General features: G+C 36.6%; 1 pseudogene; it reads right to left on the reverse strand.

The window, feature by feature from the left end:
- LOC132296468 (uncharacterized) overlaps positions 1-13618 on the reverse strand; it is a 114887-nt pseudogene that overhangs the window by 11023 nt on the left and 90246 nt on the right.

A 13618-nucleotide genomic window follows, 5' to 3' on the forward strand; every position in this document is an offset into this window, starting at 1 on the left:
TATGAAGGGTGTTATGCGCTTTGGGAAAAAAGGGAAGTTGTCTCCTCGGTTTATCGGTCCATTCATGATTACGGATCGAGTTGGAGTTGTTACATATCGGTTGGCACTACCGGATAATTAGGACCGCGTACACAACGTATTCCATGTATCCATGTTGCGGAAATTTCTACGAGATGAGGATCGGTATCAGCATATTGATGTTGGGGAGATTGAGTTACAGCCGGATGCAACTTATTTGGAGCCACCATATCGTATTGTTGACTGTCGGGATCAAATCCTTTGCAATAAGGTTATTCCTTTGGTTCGTGTGTAGTAGAGTCATCAAAATGAGGCTGAGTCCACTTGGGAATGGGAGGATGTCATTCGCTTGCAGTTTCCTGAAATATTGGAAAAAGGTAAGAGCGAATTCCGAGGACGAAGTTCCTTTTGTTAGGGGGGAATGTAATACCCTTAATTTTAAAAGGATAGTCTCGGCATTTTATTTATTATTTTTATTGTATTTTTGGGTGATTATTTGGTTTCATTATTTTTATTTATTATTTGATATAATTGTTTAACTATGTGACATGTGTTATCTTTTACTATTTAATTGAAATTTATTGTTTAAGTGTTTTAATTGTTTAATTATGAATTTTAATTTCATTAATTGTTTCTTGTTTTTTTCTTTAATTGAGTTGTGTATTTAGTTATATGTGTATTTTCTTTAATTGGATTAGTTTGGTCATTCTAATGTGTAAATTTGTTTATTTAAATGTTTTAATTAGATTAAATTATGTAAGTGGATTAAATTAGTAACAGTTACTGTATTAAAATAAATTAATAACTGGTCTAATTTTAAACAGTAGGGTTCCCTAAGAAGTTACGCGTATGTAGCCGAGTATCTTATAACCTAGATTGCAATATGGGCAGACTAACTAGAGTTTTACATTAGGGCTCTGGCTTTAGTTAAACAAGGATTAGGGTTAGTGCTAAGTCTATAAATATAATTATCACGTTGGTTTAGGGTATTGGAATAGGCAGAGAGTTAGTGCAAAAGAACAGAGGGTTGAGAACGGAGGCACCGTATGGGTTATCAAGGAGAAGAACAGAGAAAAGCAAGGGAATGTGGTGGATTAAACCAAAGCCATAGAAGGCTTGAAGGTGGTCAGTGTTTGCCGAAAAGCTTAGAACAACGGCGACAAGGTTTTGTTTATAAAACTGTACAGGCAAGTTCTTATCTTCCTCTTTCCCTTTTGGCTCGTGTTATGTGCACCTAGATAGTCTCTAGGGTTTAACTAATTAGCAATTGAAACTTACGTGTTTAATATATGCTCTGTTGATGATCTGTTTACCTTGAATTCAAATCTGTTTACAGTTCGTGTATGGTTGCTTCCAGTTCTGTTCATTAAAGCATGTTAAAATCTGTTTAGATTTTAGTTACGATTCTTGCTTTTATCTTTTGTAAACCAACCCTGGGGATGTTAATGGGATGATATAAGACTCCTAAGATCAGTTTGTAAAGAGGAGCAGAGAGGTTGGAATAGAATTATAGTTTCAGTTTTGTTCCTAACGCGGGTTAGTTTGGTAGCAAATTTAATCTCTGTAATTGATTTTAATTGTTGTTATCAAGCCATTGGGATGCTACTAGGTATTAATATTACACCTAAGATTAGTTTTAAAAACTAACAGAGTGATAGGAATAAGCCAGAGAAGGAGCAGAGAAGCTGAAACGAAGCACCGGGGATTGAAGGCTCTCAAAAGACGTGAGAGCCGGTTCCATAGAAGTGGGAGCCGGCTCCCACAACAAATAAAGCCGGCTCCAAGGACTCCTAGAGCCAGCTCTAGGCTGAAAGAGCCTGCTCCCAAATTTTGGAGCATGCTCCCTTTTCATTTTACGTTCTGTTTTAACTTTTTTTAGTTTTTCTACGTAGTGTGTTTTACTATTGGAGCATGGGATTTAATCTGTTGGTTTTGGGGTTCCACAGAGAGATTAGAAGGCTGAATTTGGGTGTTATTAAGACCTTAAATTGATTAAAGTTTAATTCTGAATTGTTGGGACAAACAGTGTAAAAAATTAAGGCACTTCCTATGTTGTTAACAAATGGAAAATAAATTAATTGTTGAATTAAATTTCAGCAATTTGATGGAATGTAAGGTGTTTATAAAACTTAATTTAAAATGCATTCAAATGCATGATAAGGTCATTTAATTATTAATTTTGATCTATGCATGCTCAGGAGGCTAGTTGCTGAATTATTAAATCGTTTCTTGCAACTATATGGTTAATGCTTGGATTTAAATTGCTGAAACATTAAACAATCTTCTGAAATTGTTTTAGCAATTTATTGGATAATAATAGAATTTTTTAACCTATTCACATGCATGATGGAGTCCTTGACATATTAAATTTGGTCTATGCAGGCTCTGAATGTTAGTTGATTTATTAAATCATCTCCTGCAACTACATGGTTAAATGCTTGGATTTAAATTGCTGAAACTTTGAATATTTTTTTGCAATTATTTGGATGGTGGTTTTGGGTCTGTAAATTATTGAACTGTTATATATGTTGTAATTTACATGGATATGGAGGATTGTATGTACCGGTATGGGACGGTGACATACTAGGGACGGTTTAGCTCAAAACACATAAACCTAACCTAATGGATTAATGGAATGGATTGAAAGATATTGAATCCTATTTGTGTCTGGGTCAGATCAGCTGTAACCAAGTTGGATGACTTCCTAGATTAACGGATGGTAGTTAAGTCATATCAACTGAATAAGTTGAGTGACTAACTAGTTGGTTTATTGTATGTCAGTTTAATAAATTGTTGAACTACATACCCTGGATTTGGACAGACTTTATATATATGTTTATGGTACCATGAGTTAAGCTTGAGTCTCAGACTCATTGGTTAGGGTGCGTATATGCGGTGGATGCGCGGCTGGTTATAATAGGTTGAGGTGTACCCTGTTAGGTCTAGGTACTCATGCCCACCTTTGGGTGTGTATTCGCATATTGCCTTCTATTCAGGTTAAGACCCCTATTATAGACCAGTGAATGTCCCTTAGTGTGGATATATTTATATGTATGGACTAGATAGATATTGTGAGGTGTCTACGGTGTATCTGCGTATCGGGTCACTGTATGGATTGCAGTTAGATTAGAACTTGCTCGTGGGTTTGACCCACTCCTTTATTATTCTTTTCAAGTACAGGACGGTTCCAGCCTTAGAGCTTGATCGTGCTTGTTGAGGACAGTCTTACATTCAACTGATTACGTAGGACTTCTCTCGATGTTTCTGCGTTATCTATTTTCAGTTTTCAATTTCAGTTGAACTTTTGGTTAGGGGTCCACTAGTGGATTCCCAAGTTGTAACCTTAAAGTTTTGGAGGATTGGAGCTTTATTATTCAGTTATACGTGGAAGGTTTTATAATTAGTATTTCTTTCAGCTTTATTCTATCTTTATTATTTCATTTTGTCATCTGTGTTCGCTTTAAAATACTTTAATTGTTTGATATTCCCTTGGGTTTGGGCCTGAGCCTGATCAACCCGTGTCTCAGATCCGAGGGGTATCACAGCTTGATTGTCAATTGAGTCGACTCTATTCCAACTGAGTCGGCTCTGTTTGTCCCGAGGCCCCAACTCAATCGACTAGAATCTAACCGAGTTGGCTGGGTTAGCAACTGAGCTGACTCAGTTGCAATTAAGTTGGCTCGGTTTGCCTAGACTTCGTCTCCTTCGTTGGTTCAGCTTCTGTAAACCATAAAAACTCCGTAGTTAAGAGTCCTAAGCTCCAATCTAAGTCCCATACGTCCATACTAAATTATTTTAAGTGTTTTAGTATACAAAGATTCAACTTAAACAACAGTTCATGCATAAAAATCTAAGAATAAAGAAATCAAGAATATGAAACTAAAATCATACAATCCTCTATTTTAGTCTGATTAAACATGCATAATTAATCAGTTTTAATTGTTTATGTCTCTTGGAATATCCTAGGCTTGTATAGAAACACAGATTAAAGGGATAGAGTAAGAAAAGAACTTGCCTTCAAGGTTTCGGAATAAAAACCTTAAATCTCCTTCTTTTTTGATTTTCCAGCAACCCTTGATGATCTTCAAACCTCTCTGTTGCACACCCTAGCCCACGCACTGTTGCTGGTTTAGCCGTCGGTTGCACCAAAAGTTTGCAAAGAGATGAACTAAGAGTGTGAGTGTATAATGTGGCCAAGTTTTAAATTTATAAAAGCCACTACTACCTCTAACTAAAAATATAGCTAGGGTGAGTAGGGATCGTCCCATGGGTGCCTTTGCAATGGAAACAATATATAGGGTTAGTAGGTCGAGTGATCAAAAATTGGTTGGATTGATTGATTAATATGCAAATGAAATTAAAGTAAACAAAATTCAATGATTAATAAAGTAGAGAAAGATATAGAGGGAAGGACTTGGGGTACTAGAGCTCACAACTAAGCTTGACTTCACTAGACACTAACAATTGTATATTAATGGGGAAATTGACTTATAACTTGTATGTGTGTGTAACATTAATTGAATTAGGCATGGATGGCAAATAAGCATAGATTGTCAAGCCAAATCAAATGGAAAGCACAACTTATCAAATGAGACCAAAATCCATTTAATGAAACCACAATTTATGCACACACAACTATCTAGAAACATGCATCTAATGAATTCATAAGTATGAAACACCAAGGAACAAGAGTAGATTGTCCACCTATCTATGGATTTAAAGCAACTACATTACATCTACACTAAAGACATGAAATTAAACTAAGTAAGCTAAAGGTGTGGTACAATCCATCAAGAAACAAGTGTGAACCAACAAATAAATTGCAAGAGTGTTCAATTAAGCTCTATGTTTTGACCATTTCTATATTAACTTCATCTATGCACATAGACATGCATAAACTCCACTAAATCTAGAGAAAAGCACATGAATCATCTATTCTAGCATACATAGACATATTGTTAGAAATAGATAGTCAATTGAAAGCATTAATCCATACACATCAAGTAGAAACCACAAGATATATATATAAATCCAAGATCAAAACATTGTCACAAATAAATCCCTAAAAATATACAAAGAACTAAGTCTAGGAAGTAAACTAAGGGGCTACTCTAGCCCCAAGTAGATGTCTAGCCACTCATTGAAGTAGTCATCCAACCCTCAAGGGCTATCTCCATGGTAGGAATGACCTCCTTCTTGATGGAAACCCTAGAAAAATGGAAGAACTCCCAAAATGTGTAAAAACTCTCTAATCTCGATCTAGCCTCCTCTCCAAGATTTTAGATATACAAGTTATGTTGAATGTTACAAGTTATAATGTAAAAATGGCTCAAAATCCTTATATAGGTAGGTCAAGTGTCACACCTAATGGTCTTGGCTCATACACCAAGGTCCCTCCAATGATTGCACCATGAGCCAACTTTTAATGAGCTGGAATCTATTTTTTTTCGGACTTGAGGAGGTTCGATCGATCGAACTGTGGTGAGATTGATCGAACATGGCTGAGATCCATCGAATGTTGTAGAGATCGATCATCCTTGGTGGCACCTTTTTGAATAAAGACAAATCTCTGATATATTTTGGGATATTTTTGGGAAAAAGACAAAAGTGGTAAATAGGTGGTAGGTGTAGATAAGATAGGATAAGATCGAATCATTTCGATCGATTTGAGAAATGTTGGATCGATCGAACTTAGTGGATTCTTTTGGATAAGGACAAAGGCTTGGATCTATCTCGAATTGTTTAGATAGATGAATTTTTGATCAATCAAAGAAATGTTGAGATCGATCGAACATGCTGAATTTCCACACTTTACTTCATTCTGCTTCCACTTTGCTCTTTCTTCCATCCAACTTGAGTTAACTTTTTTAATGCTCTTATTTGGTTGAATCGACTTATTTTTGGGATAAGCACCTGAAAAGGACAATAACACGAAATTAGTCTAAAACGGGAAAGTAAGATAGATAAAGGCCCTAGAATACCTTGGCTTTAGGGGTTTAAATGTGCACTTTTTAGCGCTCATCACATCCCCAAACTTAAATATTTCTAGCCCCTAGCAATGATTTACAAAGTAAAGGAATGAAATGAACAACTATACAACTATGAATCTAAAAAGCAATAAATGGATAACGCCACTTTTGTAGGGAACACGATTAAATTTAGCATATGCAACAAGCCTTTTAAACCCCTAGGTTACCCCTAGTGGATGAGTGAAGTCTCATGAGGGTTTCCAGAAATGATACTCACAAACATTAAGCTCATTCTCACTAAAAATGCACCAATATTGCAAACAAGCATTGGGAAAAAACTATCTCAAGTATATAATTTTTCAACCCGTTCTAAGCAATCTCCCAAAATCTTGACATCAAGCAAGCAATATGGTCCTCCACACATCAAGAAAATGATCATGCAAATCAAAACAACTCTAAAATGCTTTTGAGTGGACCGGCATCAAATATGTTGCTATCTAAGCCAACTAAAGAAATGACCACATCCTTACCCTTAAACTAGCACACAAATCTAGTACCGATCATCAAGATAAAGAGTGGACCTTTTATTAAAGCTTTATTCATCTAGGTGTGCTTATTCTTTTCACTAATTTTTTTTTTTTTTTTTTTTTTTTAATCCTAGATAATCAAAGATGGAAGCATAGTACAATATGTTGATGTATTAAGCTTTCTAGTGATCTATGAGGTCGAGCGTTAGGTCAATGACTCCCAAACCGGACGGCTTTAGGGCACTAGGTGTTCAAACACCCCTACGGACTTACAAGCTCAAATCAACTAGGCTACAAAGTAAAACAACCTCTATCTAATCATTTCCCACTTCTCACCTTTTGGGAGAAGTCCTCACTTTTTATTACTTTTATAATTTTTTTTTAAGTTCAATTATTAACCTAGGGTTTGGGCCCTCCACCTTTCGGCGCGAGAAATTCATTGTTTGATGAGGCTAGAATCCCGGCTACTCAATGAAAAGGGTTTGTTATATACTTTTATCAAATTGAAAGCTTTCAATACACTACTAGCTCAATTGGGATATAACCAATTCAATAATCAACAAAACATGTACCCCACAAATGAATGCTAGTGTGCGCTTGTGCTAGTGTAAAATCCTAGAGTGAATCTCAAAATAATCACAAAATCAGGATGATGTAGACCACAAGTGCAAGCAAGATATCAATCTTTCAAAAAATTTACTCCTAAATGGCATCCACAAGGCATACAAGGAGTATTGGACTCTCAAGTCAAGTAATTTTTAAATTTTAAGCATCATAGTCCTTAAAAGATCAAAATCTCAATCATACATTTAAAACTTAACTTTAAGTAGAATACAATAAAGACACCTTACCCCTAAACTTAAACCGCACATTGTCCTCAATGTGCAATGAAAATAATGAAAAAGATGGAAATAATATACCATGGTGGCAAAGACATGAAGCCCAGCAATGATCTAATTCGAAAGACGTCTCCCCCAAACTTGGAATCAATAATCTATTTGAATAACCACACTAGCGAACTCACATCAAATATAAAATGGAATAAGAATAATCAAATCATGCATTCTAAAGCAATATAACACAAGATGAAAGAGAGATGATCTCATATGGACCTTCCCATTTGGTTCACAACTTTACGAGAAAGAGTTTTAACCTAGAGTTGAAAAACCAAGCTTTTTGACCAGGCTCAAAAGATTTCTTCACAATGTGTTTGTCATGAAAAGCTTTAGTTCTCTCTTTGTAGAGTTTGGCATTGTCATAGGCATTGTGTCTCAACTCTTCCAACTCATTCTATTAGAGTAAACGATTTTCTCCGGTTTTGTTAAGGTCAAAATTGAGCTTCTTAACCACACATATAGCTTTGTGTTCTAGCTCAACTGGAAGATGGCAAGGCTTTCCATAAGCAAGTCTATAAGTAGACATTCCAATGGGAGTCTTGTATGCCATTTGGTAAGCCCACAAAACATCATTCAACTTACGCGACCAAGCTTTCTGGGTTGTGCTAACCGTTTTCTCACGAATATGCTTAATTTCCCGATTTGACACTTCTACTTGCCCACTTATTTAAGGATGTTAGGGAGTGGCGACTTTATGAGTAACACAGTACTTGAGAAATAATTTCCTCAAAAATTGATTGCAAAAATGCTTTCCTCCATCACTAATCATTGCTCTTGGTATACCAAAACGAGTAAAGATGTTGGATTTAATGAATTGGATGACCACGGAGTGGTCATTGGTTTTGGTAGCACAAGCCTCCACCCACTTAGAAACATAGTCAACGGTAAGCAAAATGTATTGATATCCATAAGGCATAGGGAAAGGTCCTATGAAATCAATGCCCCAAATGTTAAAGATTTCAACAACAAGAATATTTGTCAAGGGCATTATATCTCTTCTTAACATTGAACCCATTTTCTGACATGTCTCACACTCCTTGCAAAAATTGTAGGCATCTCTATGGTGGGCCAAAATAGCCCACTTTGAAGCACCTTCAAAGCGGTTTTCTTCGCACTAAAATGCCCACCACATGCAAGGGTATGGCAAAACATAAGCACACTTGGGATTTCACTTTCTAGAATACATCTTCTTACAATTTGACTAGGACAATATCGGAACAAAATAGGATCTTCCCAATTGTAATTCCAGATGTTAGCAAAGAAACGCTTCTTCGCTTGCTTTGACCAATTGGTCGGAAGTTTGCCAATTCCCAGAAAATTCACAAAATCGGCAAACCAAGGCATTTGTCCATTAGAAACTTGGACTAGTTATTCATCCGAAAATGAATCATGAATCGATGGGCTTGAGGAAGATTCTACCACTAATCTTAAAGATGATCAGCAACCACATTTTCAGTGCCTTTCTTATCTTTAATTTCAAAATCAAATTCTTGAAGAAGTAAGATCCATCTTATCAAACGAGGCTTTGTTTCTTTCTTGGTCAAAAGATGCCTTAAAGTAGCATGATCAGAATAGACAATGACTTTTGACCCTAAGAGGTAGGACCGAAATTTGTCAAGAGCATACACTACGGCAAGTAATTCCTTCTCAATAGTGGAGTAATTCAATTGAGCTCCAAAGAAAGTTTTACTTGTATAGTATATGGCACAAGGTAGTTTTCCTACTCTTTGCCCAAAAACTGCTCCTATGGCATAATCAGAAGCATCACACATGATTTCAAATGGTAATGACCAATTGGGAGGTTGCATAATGGGGGCGGATGATAGTAAATCACGTAATTTATGGAAAGCATCTAAGCATGCTTGATCAAAGACAAAAGGGAGTTTCCTTGGCGAAAAGATTGCTCAAGGGTCTAGCAATTTTGCTAAAGTCCTTGATGAAATGGTGATAGAAGCCGGCATGCCCTAGAAAGAAACGAACTTCTCCCACCATTGAAGGTGGAGGCAATTTAGCAATGAGCTTAACTTTCGCTTTATCCACCTCAATTCCCCTCCTTGAGATGACGTGACCTAAAACAATGGCTTCTTGAACCATGAAATGGCTCTTTTCCCAACTAAGAACAAGGTTTGTTTCACGACATCTTTTAAGCACTAAATTCAAAATTTTGAGGCATGTATCAAATGAAGACCCAAAGACAGAAAAATCATCCATAAAGACCTCAAGATACTCTTCCACCATGTGCCGAGAAAATTGACATCATACACCTTTGGAATGTTGCAGGAGCATTGCACAAACCGAAAGGTATCCGTCTATAAGCAAATGTGCCAAAAGGACAAGTAAAGGTGGTTTTCTCTTGGTTTAAGGGGTCAAGGGCTACCTGATTATAACCTAAATAGCCATCAAGGAAGTAATAATATTATTGCCCCGCCAATTTCTCTAGAATTTGATCAATGAATGGCAAAGGGAAATGATCTTTTCTAGTGGCGGCATTTAATTTGCGAAAATCAATGCATACACGCCACGAATTGGCGGTACGCTTGGAGATTTCCTCACCTTTTGCATTTTCAATCACTGTAATCCCTGATTTTTTGGGAACTACTTCAGTTGGACTCACCCATTTGCTACCAGAGATTGGGTAAATGATTCCGGCATCTAAAAGTTTGACAACTTCTTTCTTGACTACCTCCTTTATGTTTGGATTAAGTCTTCTTTGAGCATCCCTAAAAGGTTTTGCATCCTCTTCCATAAGTATGCGATGCATGCAAATAGAAGGATCAATTCCTTTTAGAACTGCCACACTCCATCTTATGGTTTCCTTATTTTCTTTAAGCACATCTTCTTGATCTTTTCAAGATTAGAGGAAATGATGACCGGAAGAGTCTCTTTCGGGCCAAGAAAGACATACTTAAGATTGGAAGGTAGAGCTTTAAGCTTAAGAGTTGGTGGAGAGACTAAAGATAGGACTGGTGGAGTGCTAGAGAGTGGAGGGAGAGGTTCTATTAGAGTTTTCCAAGGTGGAAAATCCAAGCTTGCAACTGATTGCATGAGATTGCTTACTTCATTCATCGATTTTTCATCATCAAACCCATAATTACCATACATTTCAAGAAGACAAGATGCAAAAGGATCCTCGGAGAGGAAAGATAAGAGATTTTCCTCGGTTGGTTGTTTCATTACCATGGTGGGAATAGATTCCTCAACAACCTCATCCAACATATCTATAAGACAACATTCGTCATCATCTATGGGATGTCGGCTTGCATTGAAAACATTAAGCTTGACTATCATATTTCCAAAAGAAAGGTCCATAACCCCAGATCTACAATTAATGGTTGCATTTGCGGTAGCAAGAAATGGCCTTCCGAAGATGATCGGGATGTGGTTAGTAGGATTGGCAACCGGTTCGGTATTAAGAACTACAAAATCAATCGGGAAGTAGAACTTATCAACTTTGATGAGTATATCCTCAACCATGCCCCTAGGTGTTTTGACAGATCTATCAGCCAATTAAAGCACCACCGAGGTTAGCTTCAACTCATTCAAGCCTAGTTGGGCATACACGGAGTAAGGAATCAAATTAACACTCAGCCCTAAAGTCAAGAAGAGCTCTATGAACTTCATGGGTTCCAATTACAAATGAAATGGTCGGAGCATCGGGATCTTTGAATATAGGTAGAGTGTTATGTTGAATGATGGAGCTTACTTGCTCCGTTAGGAACACTTTTTTAGGGCCTTGTCCCTTACTCTTCCTCTTTTGTGTGCAAAGATCTTTCAAGAATTTTAAATAAGTCAGAATTTGCCTAATTGCATCCAAGAGAGGAAGATTTATGTTGACTTATTTGAAGACTTCCATCATGTCATGGATTTTTCCTTCTTGCCTCCCAAAAGGCGAAGTTTCTTTTAAAACATAAAGAAATGGAGCTCTTAGCACATAAGACCTTGTAACTTGAGGAGATGATGAAGAGGGTTGTGAGTTCTTAATGGTGACATTTTCATCCAAGGAAATAGGAATATGATTAGAAATGGGACAGGTGTCAATTTTTGGTTGCATCGGTTCACTATCTTCACTTGGTTATTCAACCCTATTGTCAACTTGCCTACCACTTCTCAAAGTGGTGATTGCTTGCACTTATTCTTGGGAGGAACACCCCGATATGGAGTTTACTTCCACATAATATTGGGCTTTTGGGTTCCTTTCGGGTTTACTAGGAAATTTACCCATCTCTCTCGCATTTAATGCATTAGTTATCATCCTTATTTGGGATTCAAGCTTTGATATCGATTGAGAATGCAAATGCAACAAATTGGTGTTCATTTCCAAACTACCCAAAGCTACTAAGACCTTATCTTCAAATGTGGGGTTGCTAGAGAGTGCATAAGGATGATTAGAGCAACTTTGAGAATTATAAGCTTGAGGATGAGAAAAATGATTCATTCTTTGATGAAAAGTAGAAGATGAGACAAATCCCTTTGAACCTTTATTTCTTTAATGAGGAGGAATATATCAGTTTTAAAAAATTTTAGCTTGAAAAGGACTTGAATATTCATTCCACACCGGTACATAAGCATTTTGAAGAGAATGAGCAAATGTGGCATTGACTTGTTCATAGTGTTCATTAAGCACATATCCATGAGAACAATTGGAAGTAGCATGCAATACACTTGAACAAGTCATGCATGGCTCACAAGAATGATGAATATGATTAAGAAGAGGAGATGATGGGGTTGCCGGTTTTTGACTTAATAGAAATTGATCAAGTTTTAAGTGAGAGTTTTAACCTCGGCAACAATCTCCATTGGACTCTCAATTTGACACACTTTCAAATTTTTCATTTTGTTATTAGAATCATGACTCAACCGAAAAGTGTGACACTTATGCAAAGCATTTTCACTCATTTTTTCATCATCTTCATGTTTCCCAAAATATGATCCTCCACATGAGGTATCAACTATGTCCTTATGAATGTGCGATAGACTTTAATAGAAATATTGAACTACTTGCCATTTAGGAATGCCATAGTGTGGATATTTCCTTAGCAAGTCGTTCAATTTTTCTCAAGCCTCATGTAAAAGTTCTCCTTTCCTTTGAGAAAATTCACGAATAGAAGTTCTCATAACATTGGTCAAACTCACGGGGTAAAATTTCTTTAAAAATTCATTTTGCATTTGTACCCAAGAAGTTATTGAATTTGTCCCTAAGTCGTTGAACCAATGCTTAGTCTTATTTTTAAGAATGAAAGGGAAAAGGAGTAACTTAAGAACTTCTTCCGGGACATTCATGTACCTCACGGTAGAGCATATTTCAAGAAATTCATTAAGATGTTTATATGGTTCCTCACCATCTAAGCCATAAAAGAGTGGACACATTTGAATCATCTCGGGCTTAATCCCATATTGATCGGCTCCAAAATTAGGAAGCACAATACAAGTTGGTGCGTGGTATTCATGAAGATTATAATGATCACGAAGGATCATTGGAGGAATTGGAGCTTGAACTCCGGGGGGAAATTGGTTGAAAGGCGTGTGTTCCATGAAATTCGGGTCTAAATAACCAAGATGACCCTCTAGATTTTCCATTAGGATGGTGAAGGGTGGGTAGGATCACTTCAATAAGATCAACAAAACAAGCACTTCGCCCCCGCAACAAATCAATCAACAAGTCTCCACATACAATGATCCCATACTCCCATGCTTGAACAACATGTAAAGAAAAGTAAATTGTTTTTATTTGAAATGAACAAATGTCATTTACTGCTTGATATTAATTTTTCTTAAACAAAAAAGTTAAACACTTTAAAATGTGTTCATATTATTTTCAAGATTACCAGATAGGCTTGTATTAAGAATATTTGTAAGTGTTGGCCTAAGTGTCCAAAGTAATAATTTTTTTTAATTTTTTATTTGTTTACAGACATGTGTACGAGGAGTGACTGACAAGTGTCAATGTTCGACACGGACACGACACAGGTACAACTCCTTTGTAGGAGTGTTCGTGCTTCATAGATTAACGGTTTAGTAACATCTGGCCCTCCTTTGCACCTAAATTGAATGTTATGGAGTTTTGAGAACATATAGGAGGTTGTACACTCTATATGCATACTATATCTAGGGGTATTTTTTGCTTGCGACCCTGTAATTTATACTTTACAAACCAAAGTGACCAAAGAGTTTGAGAAGAGGCAATGTCTGAAGCTGATGATGGGAAAGA

Source organism: Cornus florida, unplaced genomic scaffold, assembly GCF_030987335.1.
Source record: "Cornus florida cultivar Cherokee Brave unplaced genomic scaffold, ASM3098733v1 CherokeeBrave_3.0.0_Hap2_Chr02, whole genome shotgun sequence".
Classification (NCBI taxonomy): domain Eukaryota; kingdom Viridiplantae; phylum Streptophyta; class Magnoliopsida; order Cornales; family Cornaceae; genus Cornus; species Cornus florida.